The 26,448-nt window shown below is 48.8% G+C and overlaps 1 protein-coding gene across 2 annotated transcripts in view; it reads right to left on the reverse strand.

Annotated features, from left to right (window-relative positions):
• p2ry6 (pyrimidinergic receptor P2Y6) overlaps window positions 1-21,980 on the reverse strand; it is a 34,746-nt gene extending 12,766 nt beyond the window's left edge. The window contains exons 1-2 of one of the 2 annotated variants that reach the window (XM_085999728.1): window positions 21,760-21,980; window positions 21,513-21,569 (exon numbers count right to left, since the gene is read on the reverse strand). The gene's annotated coding sequence lies outside the window, so the exon portion shown is untranslated. Of the gene's footprint in view, window positions 1-1,196; window positions 1,319-21,512; window positions 21,570-21,759 lie in introns of those variants that run through there. The other variant, XM_085999729.1, reaches the window with a different exon arrangement.
• Between the last annotated feature and the right edge of the window lie 4,468 nt (window positions 21,981-26,448).

Raw genomic sequence — 26,448 nt, forward strand, 5'->3', positions numbered from 1 at the left:
CGAGGTGGTGAGGGAGGGAATTCCAGAGCTTGGGGCCTCGGCAGCTGAAGGCACGGCCGCCAGTGGTGGAGCGATTAAAATCGGGGATGCGCAAGAGGCCAGAATTGGAGGAGCGCAGAGATGATGCAACGGACCCAGTGGTGGAGAGCTTTAGCAACCAGAGGTCTAAAGTCACCTGTCCCTCCTGAGCACGCCACACTCACTGACAGTCGCCGTGTTGTGTAGGCATACGCAGTGACCCATATGACACACACACCACAATCCCACAGATAGCAAAGAGGTGAGCGACCAACTAATCTCTTCTTCTTGATGGTGTTGGCCAGGACATCAGGAGGTCTCCCTGCTCTTCTTCAAATAGCCCAGTGGTGGTCTGTATACCACACACCCACCTCCCCTCCCCCAACCACCGATCCACCAGGACAGAGACCTTGGTTTAATATCTAGTCAAACGCACTCCTGGTTGGCCTCCCACATTCTACCCTATGTAAACTTGAGCTCGTCCAAAACTCTTTTGCCCGTGTCCTAACTCGCACCAAGCCCCGTTCACCCATCACCCCGTGCTCACTGCCCCGTGTCCTAACTCGCACCAAGTCCCGTTCACCCATCACCCCCTGTGCTCACTGCCCCGTGTCCTAACACACACCCAGTCCCGTTCACCCATCACCCCCTGTGCTCACTGCCCCGTGTCCTAACTCGCACCAAGTCCCGTTCGCCCATCACCCCCTGTGCTCACTGCCCCGTGTCCTAACTCGCACCGAGTCCCGTTCACCCATCACCCCTGCCTTTCTGTAACCTCCTCCAGCCCCACAATCCCCCACAACCCCCCTCACAACCCTCCCCCCACAACCCTCCCCCCCCACAACCCCCCCAACCACCCCCCCCACAACCCCCCAACCAGCCCCCCACCCTCCCCCCCACCCCCCCCCAACCCTCCCCCCCCACAACCCCCCCCACCCTCCCCCCCACAACCCCCCCAACCCTCCCACTCACAACCCCCCCAAACCCTCCCCCCACAACCCCCCCAACCCTCCCCCACCCCTCCCCCCCACAACCCCCCCTCACAACCCCCCCCAACCACCCCCGAATCCTCCCCCCCCACAACCCCCCCAACCGCCCCCCCACAACCCCCCCAACCCTCCCCCCCCCCACAACCCCCCCAACCCTCCACCCCCACAACCCCCACCACCCCCCCTCACCTGAGATCTCTGCGCTCCTCCAGTTCTGGTCTCTTGAACATCCCCCGATTTTAATCGCTCCACCATTGGCGGCCGTGCCTTCAGCTGCCTGGGCCCTAAGCTCTGGAATTCCCTCCCTAAACCTCTCCGCCTCTCTCTCCTCCTTTAAGACGCTCTTTAAAACCTCCCTCTTTGACCAAGCTTTTGGTCACCTGCCCAAATATCTCCTTATGTGGCTCGGTGTCAAAGTTTGTCTGATAACGCTCCTATGCAGCGCCTTGGGATGTTTTACTATGTTAAAAGCGGTATATAAATACTGTTGTTGTCTCATCCGAAGGACAGCACTCCCTCAGCACTATGCTGGATTGTTGGCCTTGTTTATGTGGTGTCATTCATTCAAAACCACAACCTTCTCAACTGGGGTTTGGGGGCGAGCTGCCAAATGACTAAGTTGGAACTAGTATAAGGGGAAAGGAGGACAAAACAATTATGATAAACACTAAAATGCTTTTTGTTTTGTTGGGTGCATTTCTGCTGACACGTGATGCATTTCAGTTCAGGCAGCTGCATCATACAGTGTTTATGTGTGTTGCGAGCCCAGGAAAATTCGGCATGAGTTCCACTTGTGTTAATTTAGCCCCATCGCCCAGTTTGTTTATCACTGCCGGCCACTAATCAACTCAAGCATTACAGATTGCTGTTCGAGCTAAAATATTTGAATAAAAGTTGCCATAAATGGAGAGATTGTAAAAGTGGGTTTGTCAGCCTCTCCGTCGTGGTCATGGGAACTATGGAGGGCAGCAAAGAAGCAGTAAATCACAGGGAGTAACAGCTGAAGAATTCTGACAGGACTGGACAGACTAGATGCAGGAAGGATGTTCCCGATGGCGGGGGAGTCCAGAACCAGGGGTCACAGTCTAAGGATAAGGGGTAAGCCATTTAGGACAGAGAGGAGGAGGAATTTCTTCACCCAGAGAGTGGTGAACCTGTGGAATTCTCTACCACAGAAGGCAGTTGAGGCCAATTCATTAAATATATTCAAGAAGGAGTTAGATATATTTCTTAAGGTTAAAGGGATCAAGGGATATGGGAAGAAAGCAGGGACAGGGTACTGAATTTGGATGATCAGCCATGATCTCATTGAATGGCGGAGCAGGCTCGAGGGGCTGAATGGCCTACTCCTGCTCCTATCCTCTATGTTTCTATGTAGGAGCTGTTTGGCTCCAAACCAAAGAGGCTCCTAACCGATTCTCTTCGAAACTTGTGCACTGATGCCTGGCTCAAAATGACTGCTGCAATTGCCGAGCTAACAGCGTACCGTGGCTGCAGTGTCTACCGTCTACAAGATGCACTGCAGCGACTCGGCAAGGCTTCTTCGGCATCACCTCCCAAACCTGCGACCTCTTCCACCTAGAAGGACAAGGGCAGCAGGCGCATGGGAACACCACCACCTCCAAGTTCCCCTCCAAGTCACACACCATCCTGACTTGGAAATATATCGCTGATCCTTCATCGTCGCTGGGTCAGAATCCTGGAACTCCCTCCCTAACAGCACTGTGGGAGGACCTTCACCACACGGACTGCAGCGGCTCGAGGGGCAACTAGGGATGGGCAATAAATGCCGGCCTTGCCAGCGACGCCCACATCCCGTGAATGAATAAAAAACCCAACAGCGATTGCCCCTCAAAGCAACTCATTGTATGTGAAAATTGACTTAGATTGGCTGCTGCATTCTCTGCAGATTGCTACCTCATGTGCATTTGCACCTGGCTGGTAGATATCCACATTGTGAGGGGTTTTTGAGAGAGTACACAGGGAGAAAGTGTTTCCACTGGCAGGAGGGTCGGTAACCGGAGGACACAGGCTTAAGAGAATTGGCAAAAATCCAGGGGGGAAATTAGGAGAATTTTCTATTGCGCCTCGAGTTGTTGTGATCTGGAATGCGCTGCCTGAAAGGGCAGTGGAAGCAGATTCAATAATGAATTTCGAAAGGGGAATTGGATGAATATTTGAAAAGGAAAAATTTGCAGGGCTGTGGGGAAAGAGCAGGAGAGAGTGGGACTGATTGGAGAGCTCGTTCAAAGAGCCGGCACAGGCACGGTGGGCCGAATGGCCTCCTGTTGTGCTGTAAGAGTTATGTTGGCTTGGCTCAGTTGACAGCACTTTCAGCTCGGCAGTCCAAAGATCTGGAGTTCAGCTTCATTCCTTGGTCCACGGCCTCCAATAACAAACTGGACCAAAACAGCAAGGTCACGAGAACGCCATCAGCTCCAAGATCCCCTCCAATGCACTCTTCATCCAGATTGGAGACATGCCACCATTCCTTCTCCATTGCTGGGTCAATATCCTGGAATTCCTTACCTGGCACCATTATGGAAGCACCATCACCACAAGTACTGCAGTGGTTTAAGGAGAAGGCCCACTAAGGCCTTCTCAGAACATCTAGGGACTGGCAATAAATATGGCCTTGCCAGCGTTGTTCCCATTCAAAGAACTAATCATAGAATCTAACACCACAGAAGGAGGCCATTCGGCCCCTCGTGCCTGTGCCGGCTCTTTGAACGAGCTCTCCAATTAGTCCCACTCCCCCCTGCTCTTTCCCCACAGCCCTGCAAATTTTTCCTTTTCAAGTATTTGAAGAGCTATGGTGAAAGCGCAAAGGGGAGTGGGACTAATTGGAGAGCTCTTTCAAAGAGCCAGCACAGGCACGAGGGGCCGAGTGGCCTCCTCCTGTGCTGTAAGATTCTATGATTTCACATCACTTAAAACAGATAATCTGGTCATTATCACATTGCAGTTTGTGGGAGCTTGCTGTGCGCAAATTGGCTGCCGCCTTTCCTACATTACAACAGTGACTCCACTTCAAAAAGCAGTTCATTAGCTGTAAAGCGCTTTGGGACGTCCGGTGGTCATGAAAGGTGCTATATGTGGTGTATGTAACCTGTTCCACCTTAAGAGAACTTAAGCCTGTTCCACCTTAAGAGGTGTACTACTTTCTCTGGCTGCTGTATACGTAATACCGGTGGTGACCACCGGTATATAAGCACTGTGTAGTAAGATGTATTGCAGATCGTCCTGACCTCCAACCAGTAAAGACCTGTTGAACTTTAAGCTTGTAGCCTGTGTGTTATTAATTACAACTAGAACACACAGACTTTACAGTGGCGACGAGTCAGATTCTTACCCTGCGGCAGTTATATCCACGGCGGCTTCATCCACTGAACGGACGTCGAAGAGAGGTTTCCACCCTCATCACCCTGCTGGAAGACACGTCGCGCGGCAGACATCGAGAAACCAGAGTGCAGAAGACACCCTGAACTCGAAGCCTCCATCAGCGGCTGTCAGCTATCTTCTTTCTACCTCGGTAGTGGGTAAGCCGGGCAGCGACGCGACCAGAAAATCGGCCACGTTGGCTGTACAGACGGGGAGGGAAGACGGAGGAATAAGGGCGGTGAGATCGATCGCGACCGGAGATAAGGGCCGGGCCGCATTCGGGCCGAAAGGCGCAGCGCGGGGACATCGATCGCGGCTGGTGATAAGGGCCGGGCCGCATTCGGGCTAAAAAGGCGCAGCGTCTGGGGGCAACTGAAGGCGCGAGAGCCGCGGTGAAGCGGAGACAGCGTCGGGGGAAGGGTGAAGACCACCAAGCGCGGGAAAACTGCCATTTTGTAGGCGGAGGACGAAGAAAGAGCGCGGAAGCCGCCATCTTGGATAAAAATAAAAAGAAATTAAATTGCAACGATGCCTAAACATGGGAACATTAATACCTTTGATAGCGACATCGAAGATTGGGCTATGTATGTAGAACGCATACAAAATTATTGTAAAGCAAATAAAATCCCAGATGCAGAGAAAGCACTAACATTATTAAACTTAATGGGTGCGAAGACATACGGGCAATTGAAACACCTTGTATCACCAGATGAACCGGCAGATAAGACGTTCGAGGAGATTGTTACTGTCCTGAAAAATCACCTAAACCCCACGCCGCTGATGCTAGCGGAACGATTTAAATTTTACAGCAGAAGGCAGCTGAAGGATGAAAGCAATGCTGAATATTTAATAGAATTGCGTAAGCTAGCAAAGTACTGTCAATTCGGAACGAGATTGACAGAGGCGCTACGAGATAAATTTGTGTGTGGTTTATTAAAAGAAGATACACAAAAGCGATTGCTCGAGGAGAATGAGCTGACGCTTGAGAAAGCGGTCACTATGGCAGCAGCACACGAAGCCGCAGCGAGAGGCACGGCAGTAATGCAGCTACGGTCACCGGAACTCGGTACAAACAAATTGGGTTTGAGTTCTGTCAAATGTTATCGTTGTGGAAAGACAACGCACGATCAGAACCAGTGTTGGTTTAAAAACCAAGAATGTAGAACGTGTGGCAGGCTTGGCCACATAGCTAAAGTATGCCGGTCAGGAAAGAAGACCAGCAACAAAAAGTCACCGCAAGGAAAATACGCAAAGGTACACAAGGTGACAAAGAACAGAAGTCAGACTCAGACGCTAGCAGTAATGAACTGGATAGCTTAAGAGTACACAATGTTGGTAAGGATGCAGATCTCCAGACAATTTGGGTCACTCTTCAGATAGCAGGAGTCCAAGTAAAAATGGAATTGGACACTGGATCGGCATTGACGGTCATGAATAAGAAAGATTACAGAAGGTTATTCCAACATATTCCCCTACAGGATACGGAGATTATATTGAAAACATACACGGGGCAAAGAGTGTACCCCATCGGAAAAATAGAGGTAGAAGTGGTCCACAAGGGCGAAGAAAGCCAAGTAATGGACTTATATGTGCTACCTGAAGGAGGTCCACCACTACTAGGATGGGAGTGGATTAGGAAAATGAATATGGACTGGCACTCCTTGAAGGCACTAACGGTAGAGTCCGGGGAAACAGATGTCAAACCTAAACGATTGTCCAGAATATTGGATGATGCTAAAGAGGTGTTCCAGCAGGGACTGGGAACACTGAGAGGAATTACAGCAAACATCAAGATTGATGAACATGCACAACCAAAATGTTTTAAAGCCAGACCAGTACCCTATGCAATACGACCTACTGTTGAAGCGGAACTGGAAGCACTAGAACGTTCAGGTGTACTGTCTAAGGTAGATTGGAGTGAGTGGGCTACGCCCATTGTTCCCGTTATGAAACGTCCTGCGAGCAACAAGCCAGGAGATCCAGGGAAGGTTCGCATCTGTGGAGATTTCAAAATCACCATTAATCCGGTGCTTCACACGGTGCAGTATCCGCTTCCACGGATTGAGGATATTTTCGCTTCATTGTCTGGCGGGAAACACTTCACCAAGATAGACCTGGCGCAGGCGTACTTGCAGATGGAGGTTGAGGAAGAGTCACGCCAATACCTCACGACCAACACGCATCGAGGGTTGTACCAGTACAATAGGCTGGTTTTTGGAGTGGCATCGGCTCCAGCAATTTGGCAGAGGGCCATGGAGCAGGTATTACAGGGAATTCCAGGCACACAATGTTACCTGGACGATATTCTGATCACAGGTGATGGTGATGAACAACATCTCGCAAACTTGGAACTGGTGCTCAACAGACTGAAAGAGTATGGACTTAGAGTAAATCGGCAGAAATGTGAGTTCTTCCAGAAGCGGATCTCGTACTGTGGCCATGTCATTGACCGGGAGGGGCTTCATAAGTCTCCTGACAAGATTGAGGCAGTTGTAAAGGCTCCCGCTCCGGAAAATGTCTCTCAGTTGAGGTCGTTTCTAGGATTAATTAACTATTACCATAAATTTCTGCCAAATCTATCCACGGTACTGCACCCGTTAAACGCTCTTTTACAGAAAGGGGTACCATGGGAATGGGGCGAAAACTGTAAGAAGGCATTTCGCAAAAGCAAAGAATTGATCACCTCAGAGGAAGTGTTGGCTCACTTCAACCCAACACTGCCTATTCGGTTGGCTTGTGATGCTTCTCCATATGGTATTGGGGCAGTACTCTCACACAAGTTGCCAAATGGCACGGAAAGGCCAGTCGCGTTTGCATCCAGATCATTGACCTCCGCTGAGCGCAACTATGCGCAGATCGATAGGGAGGCTCTTAGCCTTGTATGGGGAGTGAAGAAGTTTAATCATTACCTGCAGGGCCAAAAATTCACACTTCTGACAGGCCATCAACCGTTGGTATCCATTTTTAACCCTAAGAAGGGTGTTTCGGTGATGACAGCGCAGCGTCTCCAGAGATGGTCTCTTTTCCTAGGGGCACATCAATATCAAATAGAATTCAAAGGTACGAAACAGCATGGCAATGCTGATGGCCTGTCGTGCCTGCCACTACCTGAAGATGAAGACACGACGAAAGTTGACCCTGTTGAGTTATTTCATTCGACCATCATCGAGTGTTTACCAGTCACCAATGCAAGTATTGAAAGAGAAACCAGGAACGACCCGACACTGTCCAGAGTCTACGAGGTGACAGTGAAAGGATGGCCAACACGGGGTGATCCTCTGTTACCGGCATTTTCGGCAAGGCGAGACCAGCTGTCCGTCTGCCATGGTACCTTGATGTACGGGACAAGAGTGATTATTCCTCCCAAGTTAAGGGAAAGAGTTTTAAACAAACTGCATGAAGGTCATCTGGGGGGAGTTAAAATGAAAAGTCTTGCTAGGGCTTATGTATGGTGGCCGGGTATTGACCAACAGATTGAGGAGTTAACGAAAAGCTGCACTGGGTGCCAAAAAGTGCAAAATGCACCTCCGATAACACCGCTACACCCATGGGAATGGCCTTCAGCCCCATGGCAACGCGTACACATTGACTTTGCTGGTCCATTCATGGACTCCATGTTCCTAATCGCGGTGGACGCACATTCCAAATGGCCAGAAGTCATCAAGATGAATACCACTACTTCAGAAAAGACAACTGCGGTGTTAAGAACAATATTCGCAAGGAACGGATTGCCAGAACAGATCTGTTCGGACAACGGACCACAGTTTGTATCGGAAGAATTCCGACAATTCTTAAAGAAGAATGGAGTAAAACATTATACCTCTGCCCCATATCATCCGGCGACAAACGGGTTGGCTGAAAGATTTGTCCAGACATTCAAAAAGGCAATTAAGGCCATGAACGATGATCAGATTCCGCTGCAACACAAGGTGGACAATTTCCTAATGGCGTATCGAAACGCCGCTCATGCAGTGACTAACCAAAGTCCTGCCATGATGTTTTATAACAGGAGGTTGCGGTCCAGGTTGGACTTGTTAAAACCAAATGTGCGGAGGGAAGTGGAAAACAAACAGTTCTGGCATATTAATAACAAGACCACTCGAAGTTTCGACGTAGGACAACCAGTGTTGGCAAGGGGCTATGGAAACGAAAAATGGCAGCCCGGAACAATTCGGGCCAGACAAGGACCTCTGATGTACACAGTAGATATTGGTAACAATGTGATAAGGCGTCATGCGGATCAATTGGTAGAATCAAGAGCAAGAGTCGAACCCATGGTTGCGACAGAGACAACTGTGGAAGACATTAATGAACCTGAAGCATCTACCTCGGCAGGGACTGTACCTGATGATGACGTCCAATACATAGGGAACCAACAAGCAGAGTCACCTCAGCAACAAGAATCAGAGACCACTGAAAGGCGTTATCCAGACCGAATCAGAAGGCCTCCTGAGAGACTGAACCTTTGAACTGTTTATACCTGAAGTTATATATGTATATATGTTATGATGTTATGTTAAATGGGGATATGACTATTAAGCTAAAAAGGGAGGATTGTGGTGTATGTAACCTGTTCCACCTTAAGAGAACTTAAGCCTGTTCCACCTTAAGAGATGTACTACTTTCTCTGGCTGCTGTATACGTAATACCGGTGGTGACCACCGGTATATAAGCACTGTGTAGTAAGATGTATTGCAGATCGTCCTGACCTCCAACCAGTAAAGACCTGTTGAACTTTAAGCTTGTAGCCTGTGTGTTATTAATTACAACTAGAACACACAGACTTTACACTATAGAAATGCAAGTCGTTCTTTATTTACCCAATTCTCTTTTGAAAGTTATTATTGAATCTGCTTCCACCGTTCTTTCAAGCAGCACATTCCAGATCACAACAACTCACTGCGTAAAAAAGTTTATCCTCATTTCCCCCTTCCACCACCACCCCCCCCCCACCCACCCACCCACCCAAGCTTTTTTTTTTAACAATTATCTTAAATCTGTGTCCTCTGGTTACCAACCCCCCTGCCAGTGGAAACAGTTTCTCCTTATTTACTCTTCTCAAAACCCTTTGTGATTTTGAACACCTCTATCAAATCCCCTCTTAACCTTCTCTGCTCTAAGGAGAACAATCCCACCTTCTCGAAGTCTCGCTACATAACTGAAGTCCCTCATCCCTGGTAAATCTCCTCTGCACCTTCCACAAATCCTTCCTAAAGTGCGGTGCCCAGAAATGGGCCACAATACTCCAGCTGAGTTCTCTTTGTATCTCGGCCAACATGCCTCCTGCAACCAATATCACCAGAAACTCATTGACTGGTGACTGGTCTTGCCGCTGTTTGTGGGATCTTACATGTGCAAAGGAATTGGCCGCCGCATTGGGCAACAAAACAGTGACTAAACTTCATTGAGTTTCGAGTACTTTGAGATATTTCTGAGAGGTGGGATGGAGTGATGTTCACGACCACCAGACGTCCCAAAGCGCTTCACAGCCAATGAAGTGCTTTTTGAAGTGTAGTCACTGTTGTAATGTAGGAAACACAGCAGCCAATTTGCGCACAGCAAGCTCCCACAAACAGCAATGTGATAATGACCAGATCATCTGTTTTAGTGATGTTGATTGAGGAATAAATATTGGCCCCAGGACACCGGGGAGAACTCCCCTCCCTGCTCTTCTTCAAAATTGTACCCTAGGGTCTTTTACGTCCACCTGAGAGGGCAGATGGGGCCTCGGTTTAACATCTCATCTGAAAGACAGCACCTCTGACAGTGCGGCACTCCCTCAGCACTGCACTGGGAGTGTCAGCCTGGTTTTTTGTGCTCAAGTCTCTGGAGTGGGACTTGAACCCACAACCTTCTGACTCAGAGGCGAGAGAGAGTGCTGCCCACTGAGCCACGGCTGGCCACGTATAGGCAGCTGAGAAATAACAGATATTGAATGAATTTTGACTATTATTTAAAAATAGTTGATGATGGAATCATGAAAAACCTTCAGCTCAGACTGAGGCGATGCTGCTCATTGCAATCTCCCCCACTGGAGCTACCTGCTCTAATCCTTTCCCCATACCCTTTAACAGTTTTCTGCTTGATATGTTTATCTAATGGTTAAGGGGATTGACTCGGTTTAAATAGCTGCTTGTGGTGACACGGTCCATGTTCGAATAACTCTTTGCGTGCGTTTAAAAATCCTTCCCTTCCATCCCAGCAATATCTCATCCCATCCAATTTCCTGTAACTTAAGTGTCCCCTGTCCATTTGCCTATTAGCTGTGGCAATACCTGACCATCCTGCTCCTTGCTGGCTGTTTCATGTCCATCAGACAGTGCAACGTTGGCAGCACGATACTGCAATCCTGACTCCCGAGCGGAGGGAACGCCGGCGGACAATTTCGGGGATAGGCTTTCCAGATCTTGCAATGTAAACCCGTCACTCGGTGTTTCGAGGAGGAACAGAGGGAGAGGAGTAAGCCATTCAGGCCCCCTCGAGTTTGCACCCTCCGAGATCTCTGCGTTCCTCCAATTCTGGCCTCTTGAGCGTCCCCGAGCATTCCCTCCCTAAACCTCTCCGCCTCTCTACCTCTCTTTCCTCCTTCAAGACGCTCCTTAAAACCTACCTCTTTGACCAAGTTTATGGTCACCTGCCCTAATTTCTCCTTATGAGGATCGGAGTCAAATCTTTTGTCTTTTAATACTCCTGAAGCACCTTGGGACGTTTTGCTACGTTAGAGGCGCTATGTAAATACAAGTTGTTGTTGTTGTTTACCAATATGGCGTGCAGCGCACTTCCGCCATATTGGACTCTTTGGCGTCCATTTTACGCCTGTAGAACGGCAACTGCGCCAACGCACTACGAGGCCGTGACTGCCCCCATGGGAAGCATGTTGACATCACAACATTTCAACTTGGTAAAACATTGCACTCCTTTGCAGGGTCGGCGGGTTCCATTAAGTTGAAATTATAATTAGGTTCGCCACCAAGTCTCTTTGGCAGTGAGTTTGGAAATATTTCCGAGAACTTTCTCATAAATCATCAGCACATGGTGGATCAGGGATGATTGAGAGAAAATGTTTCCACCGGCTGGGGATTCTAGGACTAAGGGGACATAGCCCGAAAATTAGAGCCAGCCCTTTCAGGAGTGAAATTAGGAAACAACTTCTCTACACGCAAAGAGTGAAATCATATCATTGAATCGTAGAAATTTACGGCACAGAAGGAGGCCATTCGGCCCATCATGTCCGTGCTGGCCGGCAAAGAGCGATCCCAGCCTGATCCCGCTTCCCAGCTCTTGGTCCGTAGCCCTGTAGGTTACGGCACTTCAAGTGCACATCCAAGTACTTTTTAAATGTGATGAGGGTTTCTGCCTCGACCACCCTTTCAGGCAGTGAGTTCCAGACCCCCACCACCCTCTGGGTGAAAAAAGCTCTCCTCAACTCCCCTCTAATCCTTCTACCAATTACTTTAAATCTCTGCCCCCTGGTTATTGACCTCTCTGCTAAGGGAAATAGGTCCTTCCTATCCACTCTATCTCGGCCCCTCATAATTTTATACACCTCAATTAAATCTCCCCTCAGCCTCCTCTGTTCCAAAGAAAACACCCCCAGCCTATCCAATCTTTCCTCATAGCTAAAATTCTCCAGTCCTGGCCACATCCTGGTAAATCTCCTCTGCGCCCTCTCTAGCGTGATCACATCCTTCCTGTAATGTGGTGACCAGAACTGTTTGCAGGTGGTAGAAGTTTGGAACTCTCTTCCGCAAACAGCAGTTGGTGCTAGATCAATTGTTAATTTTAAATCTGAGATTGATAGATTTCTGTTAACCAGAGGTATTAAGGTATATGGGGCAAAGGCAGGTATATGGCGTTTTGTCACAGATCAGCCATGATCTCATTCAATGGCAGAACAGGCTCAAAGGGCTCAATGGCCTCCTCCTGTTCCTATATCTATATGGACTTCCAGAAGGCATTTGATAAGGTTCCACTAGGGGTCACAGTCTCAGGATAAGCAGTCGACATTTAAGACTGAGATGAGGAGAAATGTCTTCACTCAGAGGGTTGTGAATCTTTGGAATTCTCTGCCCCAAAGGGCCCGCTGCTAAGGGAAATAGGTCCTTCCTATCCACTCTATCTCGGCACCTCATAATTTTATACACCTCAATTAAGTCTCCCCTCAGCCTCCTCTGTTCCAAAGAAAACAACCCCAGTCTATCCAGTCTTTCCTCATCGCTAAAATTCTCTACTCCTGGCCACATCCTGGTAAATCTCCTCTGTACCCTCTCTAGTGCAATCACAGCCTTCCTGTAATGTGGTGACCAGAGGGCTGTGGAGGCTCAGTCGTTGAGTATATTCAAGGTTAAGATCGATAGATTTTTGGACTCTCGGGGAATCGAGGGATATGGGGATCGGGTGGGAAAGTGGAGTTGAGGTCGAAGATCAGCCACGATCTTATTGAATGGCGGAGCAGGCTCGAGGGGCCGAATGGCCGACTCCTGCTCCTAATTCTTATGTTCACACAAAGGGTTATTAACATAAATTAAAGTACATGAAATTGGAGAAAATTGGTTGGGAGGGAGGAAACAGAGAGTGGGGATAAAGGCTATGCACTCTGATTGGTGGGATGTGGCAAGTGATATACCCCGGGCATCTGTGCTGGGGTCTCAACTTCTCACAACATACATCAATAACTTAGATGAAGGAATAGAGAGATGTATATCTAAATTAACAGATGATACCAAGTTAGGAGGCACAGTGTGGATGGGGGTAGGAAGTTACAATGAGTCATAGACAGACTAAGAAAGTGGGCAAAAACTGTGGCCGGTGGAGTTTCACTTTGGGTCAAAAGGGGAATTGGATAATAAATACTTATAAAAGGACAGAATTGCAGGACTGTGGGGAAAGAGCGAGGGGGGAGTGGGGCTAATTGGAGAGTGCTTTCACAGAGCCGGCACAGGCACGATGGGCCGAATGGCCTCCTTCTTGACTGAATGCTTTAATGACTTTAAGAATTACATTCCTCAGCAGTTGCAGCAGCAAGAACATCAATCAATGTTTATTGGCCATTGGTATTGACTTGTCCTTCTTTGGGTAATCAAAAAAAAAACACTTCAGCAGTCCAAAGATGGATCGAGTTAATCGTGCAGCTGTCCTGCAATGCTTCAATGCTTGCAAATAACTGAAGGCTGAAGAAATAAATTCTGCGGGGAAGAGTGACAAACAAACAAAACATCTGATTTGCTATTTATCTTTCCTGTTTCCTGGAACAATGTTTCCCACACTGAAACATGCGGCTACTTGGAAATTGACACTGAGCCCCCCTCAGTGTCTCAGATTGTTCACGCCATGGCCTTACACTGAGCACGTACAAGCCATGAGAAGAAGCTTTAGAGAGTCAGTGCTGTGGCTCAGTGGGCAGCACTCTTGCCTTTGAGGCAGAAGGTCGTGGGTTCAAAGTCCCACTCCAGAGGCTTGAGCACAAAAATCTAGGCTGACTCTCCAGTGCAGTACTGAGGGAGCGCTGCACCGTCGGAGGGGCAGTACTGAGGGAGCGCCGCACTGTCGGAGGGGCAGTACTGAGGGAGCGCTGCACCGTCGGAGGGGCAGTACTGAGGGAGCGCCGCACTGTCGGAGGGTCAGTACTGAGGGAGCGCTGCACCGTCGGAGGGGCAGTACTGAGGGAGCGCCGCACTGTCGGAGGGTCAGTACTGAGGGAGCACTGCACCGTCGGAGGGGCAGTACTGAGGGAGCGCTGCACTGTCGGAGGGGCAGTACTGAGGGAGCGCCGCACTGTCGGAGGGGCAGTACTGAGGGAGCGCTGCACTGTTGGAGGGGCAGTACTGAGGGAGCGCTGCACCGTCGGAGGGGCAGTACTGAGGGAGCGCCGCACTGTCGGAGGGTCAGTACTGAGGGAGCGCTGCACCGTCGGAGGGGCAGTACTGAGGGAGCGCCGCACTGTCGGAGGGGCAGTACTGAGGGAGTGCTGCACCATCGGAGGGGCAGTACTGAGGGAGCGCCGCACTGTCGGAGGGGCAGTACTGAGGGAGCGCCGCACTGTCGGAGGGGCAGTACTGAGGGAGCGCTGCACTGTCGGAGGGTCAGTACTGAGGGAGCGCTGCACTGTCGGAGGGGCAGTACTGAGGGGGTGCCGCACTGTCGGAGGGGCAGTACTGAGGGGGTGCCACACGGTTGGAGGGGCAGTACTGAGGGAGCGCCGCGCTGTTTGTGGGAGCTTGCTGAGCGCAAATTGGCTGCCGCGTTTCCCACATTACAACAGTGACTACACTTCAAGAAGTGCTTCATTGGCTGTAAAGCGCTTTGAGACGTCCGGTGGTGAAAGGCGAGGCTCTTTTAGAGATACCAAGTCTATTTCTACTTGAGCAGAGGAGACTTAATAATGGTTTTTGATCGAGTGTAGAGGGAGAGATCATTTCCTCTCGTTGGGGAGTCAGGGACGGGAGAGCTTGGGATGAGGGTTGCTGGAGCTTGGAACGTTTTGCTGCAGGGCAGGGTTGAGGCCGAGGCCTCCGCACCTTTTAAGGGACAAATAGATAAACATTTGAATCAGAGGGGAGAAAGCAAGGGCAGTGCGATTAGTTTTGGATTGCTCCACCAAAGCGCCACTGACGTAAGAAAAGTACTAGGCACTTGGTCAGAATATTAAACAAGGCTTTAATCGACTGTTTCACAACATGGAAGTCTAGTTATCCTTCACTAGTTCCAGTTTACAAAATGTCCCTGAGCAAGCTGGGCCCGCGCCCGAGTATTTATACTCTCCCTGGACAGCGCCACCAGCAGGCCGCCCAGTATATTTCATAAGTCATTTCTACATGAATGGCACGATTTATGACAGCCACCACATGCACGTTTGCCGAGTGGCGATCCTCTGTGCTGTAAACTACTGCGGTTCTACTTGTGCGTGGCAGCGCAAGCCCGCAGATGCACTGAGCTGCCGCGCATGGCCTGGTGGAGCAGGAGGTCAAGCGGTAACAACGTAAAGCAGAAGGAGAGACTCACGCAAGTCATGGACCTGCGCGGCCACTGGTCGTAGGGATGTCTGGCCTTATCTCTTGTTGATGGTTGGAGGGGGGAGCTGAGCGGCTGCACTCACATGTGGCTCGCTGCTCCCGACAGGCTCCAGCCACAAGAGCGCGGCTCCCAGAGTGGAGAAGAGGCCCTCGGGTGATTGGATGCCTTGCTGAAGGCCGTGCTTTGCCAGAGGCGTTGGCCAGAACCGGAGTTGGAGACCCTCCCCATCGTCGTGTTTCCCCCCCCCCCCCACCCTGCCATCCTACACATCAGCTGTGGCTCAGTGGTCCAGCACTCTCACCTCTGAGTCAGAAGGTCGTGGGTTCACGTCCCGCTCCAGAGACTTGAGCACAAAAATCTAGGCTGACACTCCCAGTGCAGTGCTGAGGGAGTGCCGCACTGCCGGAGGTGCCGTTTTTCAGATGACATGTTAAACCGAGGCCCCCGTCTGCTCTCTCATGGTGCTATTTTGAAGGAGAGCAGGGGAGTTCTCCCTGGGGCCAATATTTATCCTTCAACCAACATCACTAAAACAGATGATCTGGTTGACATGAATCAGTCATTCATGAAAGAAAGACTTATGAAATAATACTGAGCGGCCTGCGGGTGGCGCCGTCCAGGTAGAGTATAAATACTCGGGCATGGGCCCAGCTTGCGCAGGACATTTTTAACAGGAACTAGTGAAGGACACAACCAGACCTCCATGTTGAAAAACAGTTGATTAAAGCCTTGTTTAACGCTTAGACCAAGTGCCTAGCAGTTTTCTTATGTCACTAGTCATTATCATGTTGCTGATTGTGGGAGCTTGCTGTGTGCAAATTGGCTGCCGCGTTTCCCACATTACAACAGTGAGTACACTTCAAAAAAGTACTTCATTGGCTGTAAAGTGCTTTGGGACGTCCGGTGGTCGCGAAAGGCGCTATAGAAATACAAGTCTGTCGTTTTTTTCTTTATCATGTGGGTACTGGGGCAGGTGTGGGAAACAGCAAAACCAAACATGGTGAGGGTGAGGGGGTGTTACCCGTGTACATGATCAGAGGGGAGAGTGAAACACGACAGAAAAATCTAGAAGGTGGTGCGGATCGTGAACAATGGGAAGGATTTGCACTCTGTGTCTCTCCTGCACAATGGAGGGAGGGGAACAGGACAGACTCTACAGTCTCAACAGGACGCACAAGGTATGTGAAGGAATACAGTGTTTACTCTTCAAGTTTGTTTTTATCATTAAAATCCTGTTCCAAATATCAGTGCTTGGAAGCACGATTTTGCTTATTAAAGTTACCAGTTGGAGGTGGGGTTGGGAGCAATGTTCCCAGTATATTTTTTGGTGCGCGGGCCCTTTAACTGGCTGCGCAGCCCAATCGATTTTTCGCACTCGCGCAGTTATATCCATTGGAAAACCGGTGAGCAGCCTGTGCGAGGCCTCCAGACCGCTGCCCGGCCGCACAGCTTAGAATGCACGTCGGTTCATGGGCTGTGTAGGAATTAACAAGGGGGCAGATTGTGGGAAATCACAGCGGAGGCTCTGGGTGTAAGCGTAGGTGGAGCAATGGGTGAGCTCTAGAGATGGGCACAGACATATATACACAGACACGCGCACACAAACAGACACAGACGCACACAGACAGACGCACACAGACACGCGCACACAAACAGACACAGACGCACACAGACAGACGCACACAGACACGCGCACACAGACACAGATGCACACACACAGACACACACACAGACACAGACAGACGCACACAGACAGACGCACACAGACAGACGCACACAGACACAGATGCACACACAGACACAGGTGCACACACAGACACAGGCGCACGCACACACAGACACACGCACACAGACACACACAGACACACACAGACACAGACAGACGCAGACACAGCCAGACACACACACACACACACACACACAGACAGACGCAGACACAGACACACAGACAGACACACATGCAGACAGACACACACACATGCACACACAGACAGACACATGCACACACAGACAGACATGCACAGAGACACTTGGAGCCAAGTCTTGGTATCTGCACCCCGACCCAAGCAAGTGTCCAGTATCACACAGCACTGCTGTTGTGTGACCAGCCCACCTTTCCATTAATGGAACGAGTAGGGCAGTGCCTGTCACTGGAGGCTTGGGTACGTGGCTATCCAACAGGTAGGGTGTTCCTGACTGGACAAGCAGCACAAATCTAGGGTCCCTAACCCAAACTGTGCCTAAACTCTCCACAGTTTGGCATGTGCGGTGTCCCTATGAGCTGAGAGCACGAACTGCATACCGAGTAAATCAGAAACTCTGCCGGTGTGGCGTATAGAAGATTAAGGGGTGATCTAATCGAGGTGTTCAAGATGATTAAAAGGGGGCAGAACCTTAAAATCAGAGCCAGGCCATTCAGGGGCGATGTCAGGAAGCACTTCTTCACACAAAGGGTGGTGGAAATCTGGAACTCTCTCCCCCAGAAAGCTGTTGAGGCTGGAGGGGGTCAATTGGAAATTTCAAAGCTGGGATTGATCGATTTTTGTTGGGTTATGGAACCAAGGCGGGTAGATGGAGTTAAGATATAAAATCAGCCCTGAGCTAATTGAATGGATGAACAGACTCGGGGGGCTGAATGGCCTCCTCCTGTTCCTAGTAGGTCGGTGTGGAAACTCAGCCGCAGTGTTGCATTACTGCAAGTGCAAAATCATAAAATGATACAATGCAGAAGGAGGCCATTCGGCCCATCGTGCCTGTGCCGGCTCTTTGAACGAGCTCGCAAATTAGTCACACTGGCCCCTCGCTCTTTCCCCACAGCCCTGCAAATTTCTCCTTTTCAAGTATTTATCCAATTCCCCTTTTGAAAGTTACTATTGAATCTGCTTCCACCGCCCTTTCAGGCAGCGCATTCCAGATCACAACAACTCGCTGCGTTTAAAAAATAATCTTCTCCTCATCTCACCCTCTGGATTTTCTTTGCTAATTATCTTAAAATCCACAGCTGGTCATCAAGATTGGACTGAATGATTAATCCCGCTCTCTAATCTGCAGGATTACTGGAAAAAAGCTGGTGAGTGGGGCTAATTGGAGAGCCCTTACAAAGCAGCAGCACATGCACGATGGGCCATATGGCCTCCTTCTGTGATCTGTCATTCTACGAAAGCCTTAATTAGGGCTTCTCGTGACTTGCACCATTTCATTCCTAAGAGTTTTCTTTCTGTGTAGCTTTCACAAACTTTTCCCGGAGAATAGGCGGTTTTGGAAATGTGTGCGTCATTGAAAGCCTCCATCAAACGCAAGTGTCCAACCAGTGTCCTAAACCCGGCAGGCAGGTGACGGCCAGATGTGGTCGGCAGATCGCAAATTGGAATGTCACATAATTCCTCTGGTAATCTGACAATTCTTGCTCCACCCGCTTGATTCCTTTCAGAGCTGCAGATTTGCCAACGAGAGCAGTGAATAGCAGCCCCCCACCCGCACCCACCCCACCGAGAGTGCCAACATGGGGGGTGGCTAATATCAGATCTCTTCCCAGCCTGGGCAAACCAAATCGGGGACTGCTTCAAGTTGCGCTGCGCTGCGGGCTGTTCCGGGTCCTTAGCCCTGGCGCTACTGCGCCAGAAAGTCAGGTGGGCACAGATCGGCAAGGCTTCTAAACCCCACCTCTTTGGGGTTTAGACCTCACCGTCCTTGGCCTCTTGCATTGTTCCACGGAAGCTCAACGTAAACTCGAGGAACAGCACCTCATCTTCCGATTAGGCACTTTACAGCCTTCCGGACTCAATATCGAGTTCAACAATTTCAGATCATAACCTCGGCCCCTATTACATTTTTACTTATATTTTTTATCCACACCTTTGTTTTGGTTTTTCCCTCCCCCCCCTTTCCTTTTTTTTCTCTCTCCCACATGGCAGCTGTCTCCCATTCTGCCAGCGCATTTCACACCTAATCTAGAGCCGTCTTTTGTCTCCACTAGTCCTTTCACCATCTCGTCTGGTTTTGAATACCTCTTAATGTCTCTTCACTTCTTTTGTTCTCTCCCAGCCTGGCCTTTCAATCTATTTCATTCCCTGTGCCTCTTTAGTCTTGAGAAAGGGTTTCGACCCGAAACATTGACTCTAATTTCTCTCCACGGATGTTGCCTGGCCTGCTGAGTTTTTCCAGCATTTTCTGTTGTTATTTCTAAACCCCAAAACCTGGTGGCAACGAACCCCTTTCTCCCTGATCTATTTGGGGATGTTTATGATGAAACCTGCCTCAGAACGTGAGAACTGTACCCAAGGAGGATCGATGTTTTGACATTAAAAAAAAACTTCGTTCAGGGGGATGTGGGTGTGGCTGGCGAGGCTGGCGTTTATTGCCCATCCCTACTTGCCCTTGAGTAGGTGGTGCTGAGCCACGTTCCCTCTAAGCTGCACGGCTGGGCAGCTATTTGCTGGTCCCGGGACCGGCTTTCCCAATGTGAAATTTCACGCGTGCGTGAGACTTTCAATGGGCCGTTAAAGGGACCACGCACCCAAATTTAAAATTCAGGGGGAACATTGGCGGTGAGCCGGTTTCTTGAACCACTGCAATACGAGCATAGTACCGGGCGCTCCTGGTTCCACCGTTCGATCACTTCCCTATCCCTTTTTTCTTTACTGCTCAGCATTCCTTCGACAGGAGGAGGCCATTCAGCCCCTCGAGCCTGTCCCGCCACTCAATTAGATCACGGCTGATCTGTATCTTTACTCCATCTGCCTGCCTTGGTTCCATAACCCTTCATACCCTTTACCTAACAAAAATCCATCCATCTCAGTTTTGAAGTTTGCAATTGACTTTTTGGGGGAGAGAGTTCCAGATTTCCACTAGCCTTTGTGTGAAGAAGTGCTTCCTGACATCACCCCCAAACGGCCTGGCTCTAATTTTAAGGTTGTTCTGGACTCCCCACCCCCACCAGAGGAAATAGGGTCAGCTGGGGCTCAGTTGGTGGCACTCTCACCTCCGAGTCAGAAGGTCGTGGGTTTCAAGTCCCACTCCAGAGACTTGAGCACAAAAATCTAGGCTGACACTCCCAATGCAGTGCTGAGGGAGTGCTGCACTGTCGGAGTTGCTGCCTTTTAGATGAGACGTTAAACCGAGGCCCCGTCTGCTCTCAGGTGGATGTAAAAGATCCCATGGCACTATTTTGAAGAAGAGCAGGGGAGCTCTCCCCGGTGTCCTGGGGCCAATATTTATCCCTCAATCAACATCACGAAAACAGATTCTCAGGTCATTATCACATTGCTGTTTGTGGGAGCTTGCTGTGCGCAAATTGGCTGCCGCGTTTTTCTACAGTACAACAGCGACTACACTTCAAAAGTACTTAATTGGCTGTAAAGCCCTTTGGGACGTCAGTGGTTGGGAAAGGTGCTGTATAAATACAAGTCTTTCTCGCTCTCTCTACCCTATCAACTCCTTTAATCATCTTAAACATCTCAATTAGATTGTCCTTTAATCTTCTATACTCAAGGAAATACAAGCCTAGTCTGTGCAACTTGCCCTCAAAATTTAACCCTTTAGGCCCCGGTAAATAAAAAAATTAAACTTGTTTTTAATCTCTCCTTAATATAAAACACATTGAGGAGCATAGCCAGCGTTTTGAGAATTTGCTATAGAAATACAAGTTGTTGTAATGTATGTGTGTATGTGTTAAAATAACCTCTCCCCCCCCCCCCCAATCACACACACACATCTCCCCCTCCTCCCAACAACCAGGGGGAGTGTGGAACTCAGGATCCGCTTGTGTGATCCTTCCATGGTCGAATAGCCTGCCCACACTCACTAGAGGAGAGGAGGGGAGGGGAGGGGGACAACTGACAACCCACAGATCCGTACCCCAGTTTGAGTCAAAGCTTTGGGGGGGGGAATTAAAAATAAGCAACCCAGTTATCTCTCTCTCTCGAATTCCAAACGGTGCAGGCTAACTTAAAACATCCATTCGCTCCTTAATAACCCCCAGCCCGGCCGAATTCTGATGGGAAAGTTATTTTTAAAAGATATAAAAACGTCCCAGTGCCCAATAAAACTGACGGGCAGCTTAAAACCTCCCATTTCCAATAAGCCAAAATTAAAATTCTCAAAAGCACTCACCGACTCGCTTCAGACTCTCGAGAGTGGCACCAGTTCCTTCCCTCGATCCCCGGCCTGCTGAATTAATAATTAAAAAGAAAAAACAAAGGACGTTAAAAAAAAAAAGTTTTTTGTTCACGCGTTGAATTTCTGGAATCATAAAATAAAGGGGGCGTTTGAGCGGCTGGTGTTTTTTGCCAATGCCTGGTGACCAAGGATTGAGCAGGGCTGCACTGAGAGGATGTCTGGCAGAAAGCTGGTCGGTTACCTGTCTCGCTGGGCAAGTGGGGCGTTTGCTCAAAGCCTCTATGCACAGCTCCGTCCCGTCCACGGAGTCTTGTATTTTTGGGGTATAAAAGAAAACTGAATTAAGAAATTGTCCACAGTCAGTTTCAGTCTCAAAATCCCTCCTCCAACTCACGTGATAGAGGCAGATGTGTGTGTGTGGCTTTGGTGTCTGGGATTGTTATTTATTCTTTGGTGGTTTGCTTTCTGTTCTCCTCTCTACCGCAGTGTGTGTTTGTGTTCAACTGTTTTTGCACTAGATCTTCCATCCACTTTTAACACTGAACTTTTTCCTAATTCATTCTCAGGATGTGCCCATCGCCTAGTTGAGAAGGTAACATCGAAGATGGGAGCAGGAGTCGGCCATTCGGCCCCTCGAGCCTGCTCCGCCATTCAATGAGATCATAGCTGATCGTCCAAATTCAGTACCCTGTCCCTGCTTTCTCCCCATATCCCTTGACCCCTTTAGCCTTAAGAAATATATCCAACTCCTTCTTGAATATATTTAATGAATTGGCCTCAACTGCCTTGTGTGGTAGAGAATTCCACAGGTTCACCACTCTCTGGGTGAAGAAATTCCTCCTCATCTCTGTCCTAAATGGCTTACCCCTTATCCTTAGACTGTGACCCCTGGTTCTGGACTCCCCCGTCATCGGGAACATCCTTCCTGCATCTAGTCTGTCTAGTCCTGTTAGAATTTTATAAGTTTCAATGAGATCCCCTCTCATTCTTCTAAACTCTAGCGAATATAAGCCCAATCGACCCAATCTCTCCTCATACGTCATTCCTGCCATCCCAGGTATCAGCCTGGTGAATCTTCGCTGCACTCCCTCCATGGTAAGAACATCCTTCCTCAGATAAGGCGACCAAAACTGCACACAATACTCAAGGTGTGGTCTCACCAAGGCCCTGTACAACTGCAGCAAGACATCCTTGTTCCTGTACTCGAACCCTCTCGCTACGAAGGCCAACATACCATTTGCCTTCTTAACCGCCTGCTAATGGTGGGCAATGTTCTCCGTCGTTTGGGGTGGTTTTTTTTCACGGTGCCCGGGCCCTTTGACTGGCTGCGCGGCCCGTTCAGTTTTTCTCTCGTGCCCCCTCGCGCGCGGTTATTGGCGTTGTCAAGCCGCCGGGCGGCCTGCAAGGGGCCTACGGAGCAGCCGCTTGACCGCTCCGCTCGACGGGAACGTTGGTGGCTGGGGGGTCTGCTCCTTCAACCCGCCGCGTAGCGGTTTGAGATGGCTGGGTGGCCGGCTGGGCCTCTTCACAGCCAACCACGTCGGTGAATAAAAGGTGATTAGGCGGTCAGAGTGATAGGCAGGGTGAGGATCCGGAGAGGTTAAACAAATTAATGGCCATAAACACGGAGAGATTGATTCCACTGGGAAATGAAAGAACTTGCATTTCTATAGCGCTTTTCACCACCTCAGGACGCCCCAAAGCGCTTCAGTACCAATGAAGTACTTTTTTGAAGTGTAGTCACTTTTGTAATGTAGGGAAAGTGGTAGCCAATTTGTGCACAGCAAGCTCCCACAAACAGCCAGGTGATAATGACCAGATCATCTGGTTGAGGGATAAATATTGGCCTGGACACCGGGGAGAACTCCCCTGCTCTTCTTCGAAATACTGCCATGGGATCTTTTATGTATGTCCACCTGAGAGAGCAGATGGAGCCTCGGTTTAATGTCTGATCCGAAAGACGGCACCTCCGACAGTGCGGCGCTTCCTCAGTACTGCCCCTCCGACAGTGCAGCATTCTCAGTACTGACCATCCGACAGTGCGGCGCTTCCTCAGTACTGCCCCTCCGACAGTGCGGTGTAATGATCAATAACATGTCATTCTATAGTGGACACTAGGTGGAGCCGTAGAGCTGTGTTGAGCTGTACATAAGACTACACTACCCAGCTGTATATATATTAAGACTACATTACCCATGAGGCACTAGGCTACCCACAAGGCAGCAGTCAAGATGGAAGCCTCTACAGATACTGTACCTAGTCCACATGTGCTCAATAAAGTAACTAGCAAAAGCTAGCTGTGTTCATAATAAGAATGTCTAGTTATTAATGAACATAAGATGGTACCAGGGTGGTGAAGATCTGTTGAAAATTGTGAAAAGCGACATGGAGAATTTGAAGCCACCAGAGCGTTTGAAACTCACAGGAAACATCGACTACAATTGGCAGACTCTTAAACAACAATTCGAACTCTACATTGCAGCCATCAGATTCGGTACGAAGCCAGACGCAAGGAAGATAGCGTTGCTGCTTATGGTTGCAGGCCCACAGGCGATAGAGGTATTTAATACATTTGTATTTAATCCAGTGGAGAACAGAGAAAAATTAGAAGATGTGCTAAAAAAAATTGATGCACATTGCTCTCCCAAAAAGAATGAGATCTATGAAAGATACATCTTCTGTTCTCAGACACAGCAGCAAAATTAGACTTTTGATAGCTTTGTAACTGATCTGAAACTGAAAGCACAGACATGTAATTTCTCTGAGCTCAAAGCATCCATGATTCGTGACCAGATTGTGTTTGGTATTCATGATAAAAAAGTCAGGGAACGTCTGTTGAGAGAAACCGAACTAAATTTGGAAAATGCGGTGAAAATATGCCAAGCCAGCGAGCTAGCTCAAAAGCACGCGAAGACTTTCAGTGAAATCAATAATGATGCGATTGTAATGAGTGATAATGCTGCTGTTGGTGCTGTGTCCTATAAAGGGAAGAAACATGGGCAGAACAGAAATGAAAAGCAATCGGAGGATGAAATTTTTAATTGTAAACGCTGTGGCTACAAACACCAGTTAAGACAATGCCCAGCATTTGGAAAAATGTGCACAAAGTGTAATGGAAAGAATCACTTTGCCAAACAATGCTTTTCAAAAGTACAAACTAAGAAAGGGCAACGAGTTAATGTAATTGAGGACACTGATTTAAGTGAGACATTTTTGTAGGAATGGTGCCATGTGACAATATCAAAAAGGATACAGAAAATGTGCAGCCCTCAGAAATGGACAATGCTGAGCATAAAGTTAATGCAGTAAAAGAGGACAAATGGATGATCCCACTGCAGGTAAATGGAGCATTAGTTACCTTGAAACTAGACACTGTTTATTGGCCTGGCATAAATAAGGACATTGAGAACATGATAGGCAAATGTCAGACATGTCAGAAACACCAAAACAAACAAGCAAAGGAACAAATGATAGTAGCTGACATACCAACAGCAGCATGGCAAAAGGTTGGTATGGACCTTTTTCATTTAAATGGTAAAGACTATCTAATAGTGATTGGCTACTATTCTAACTATCCTGAGATGGCGCTGCTCTCAAGCACCACAGCAAGCAGTGTCATAATGCATGTGAAATCCATCTTCGCCAGACATGGAATTCCCAGGATTGCCGTTAGCGACAATGGTCCGTGCTTCAACTGTAAGGAGTGGCAACACTTTGCAGCACATTATGACTTTCAGCACATCACATCCAGTCCTTTGTATGCTCAGTCAAATGGTAAGGCAGAGAAAGGTGTTCAAGTTCTCAAGCAGCTACTGAAGAAAGCGACAGAAAGCAAGTCTGATCCTTATCTCGCCCTGCTGAGCTACCGAGCCTCACCTTTAGACTGTGGTTCTTCACCTGCTGAACTACTAATGGGTCGCAAGTTGCACACCACGCTACCCTGCTGTGCAAAAGAACAGCAAAGTGATGAACTGAGACAGAGACTTCAACTGTTAAAGCTGAAACAGAAATCATACTATGACAAGTCATCCAAAACTCTAAAACCATTGACAAGGGATGATGTTGTCAGGATTGAGGATCCAGATGCATGGAACAGGAAAGCTACAGTTCTTGAGGAAGTAGGACCAAGGTCATACACTGTTAGAACTGAGGAAGGACAGATTCTCAGGAGGAACCGCCGTTCCCTCCTAAAAATACAAGAGACTATTCAAGACCAGATTGATGACAATGCCGCAACTGCATCTTGTCATTCACCGCCAGAACAATCTCATGAAGACACATCAGACTTACCCGTGTTGAGAAGATCCACACGTGAAGTAAAAGAGCCTGATAGACTCAATCTTTGAGTATAATGTAAAGCTTTGAAAATGTGTTGACTGTTTTGAAAATGTTTATGTTTATAGAGCACTAACAAAAGTGTTACTGATATTATCTTTATTGTTTTCTTGAAAGTTGATTGATATTGATTTTGTTAAACCTCAAAGAAAGGGGGATGTAATGATCAATAACATGTCATTCTATAGTGGACACTAGGTAGAGCCGCGTTGAGCTGTACATAAGACTACACTACCCAGCTGTATATATATTAAGACTACATTACCCATGAGGCACTAGGCTACTCACAAGGCAGCAGTCAAGATGGAAGCCTCGACAGATACTGTACCTAGTCCAAATGTGCTCAATAAAGTAACTAGCAAAAGCTAGCTGTGTTCATAATAAGAATGTCTATTTATTAATGAACATAAGATGCGGCACTCCCTCAGTGCTGCCCTTCAGAGAGTGCAGCGCTCCCTCAGTACTGCCCCTCCAGCAGTGCAGCACTCCCTCAGTACTGACCCTCTGACAGTGCGGCGCTCCCTCAGTACTGCCCCTCCAACAGTGCGCGCTCCCTCAGTACTGCCCCTCCAGCAGTGCAGCGCTCCCTCAGTAC

The sequence above is a fragment of the Somniosus microcephalus genome, chromosome 10 (genome assembly GCF_052327205.1).
Source record: "Somniosus microcephalus isolate GS21.2 chromosome 10, FLI_Smic_1.0, whole genome shotgun sequence".
Taxonomy (NCBI): Eukaryota; Metazoa; Chordata; class Chondrichthyes; order Squaliformes; family Somniosidae; genus Somniosus; species Somniosus microcephalus.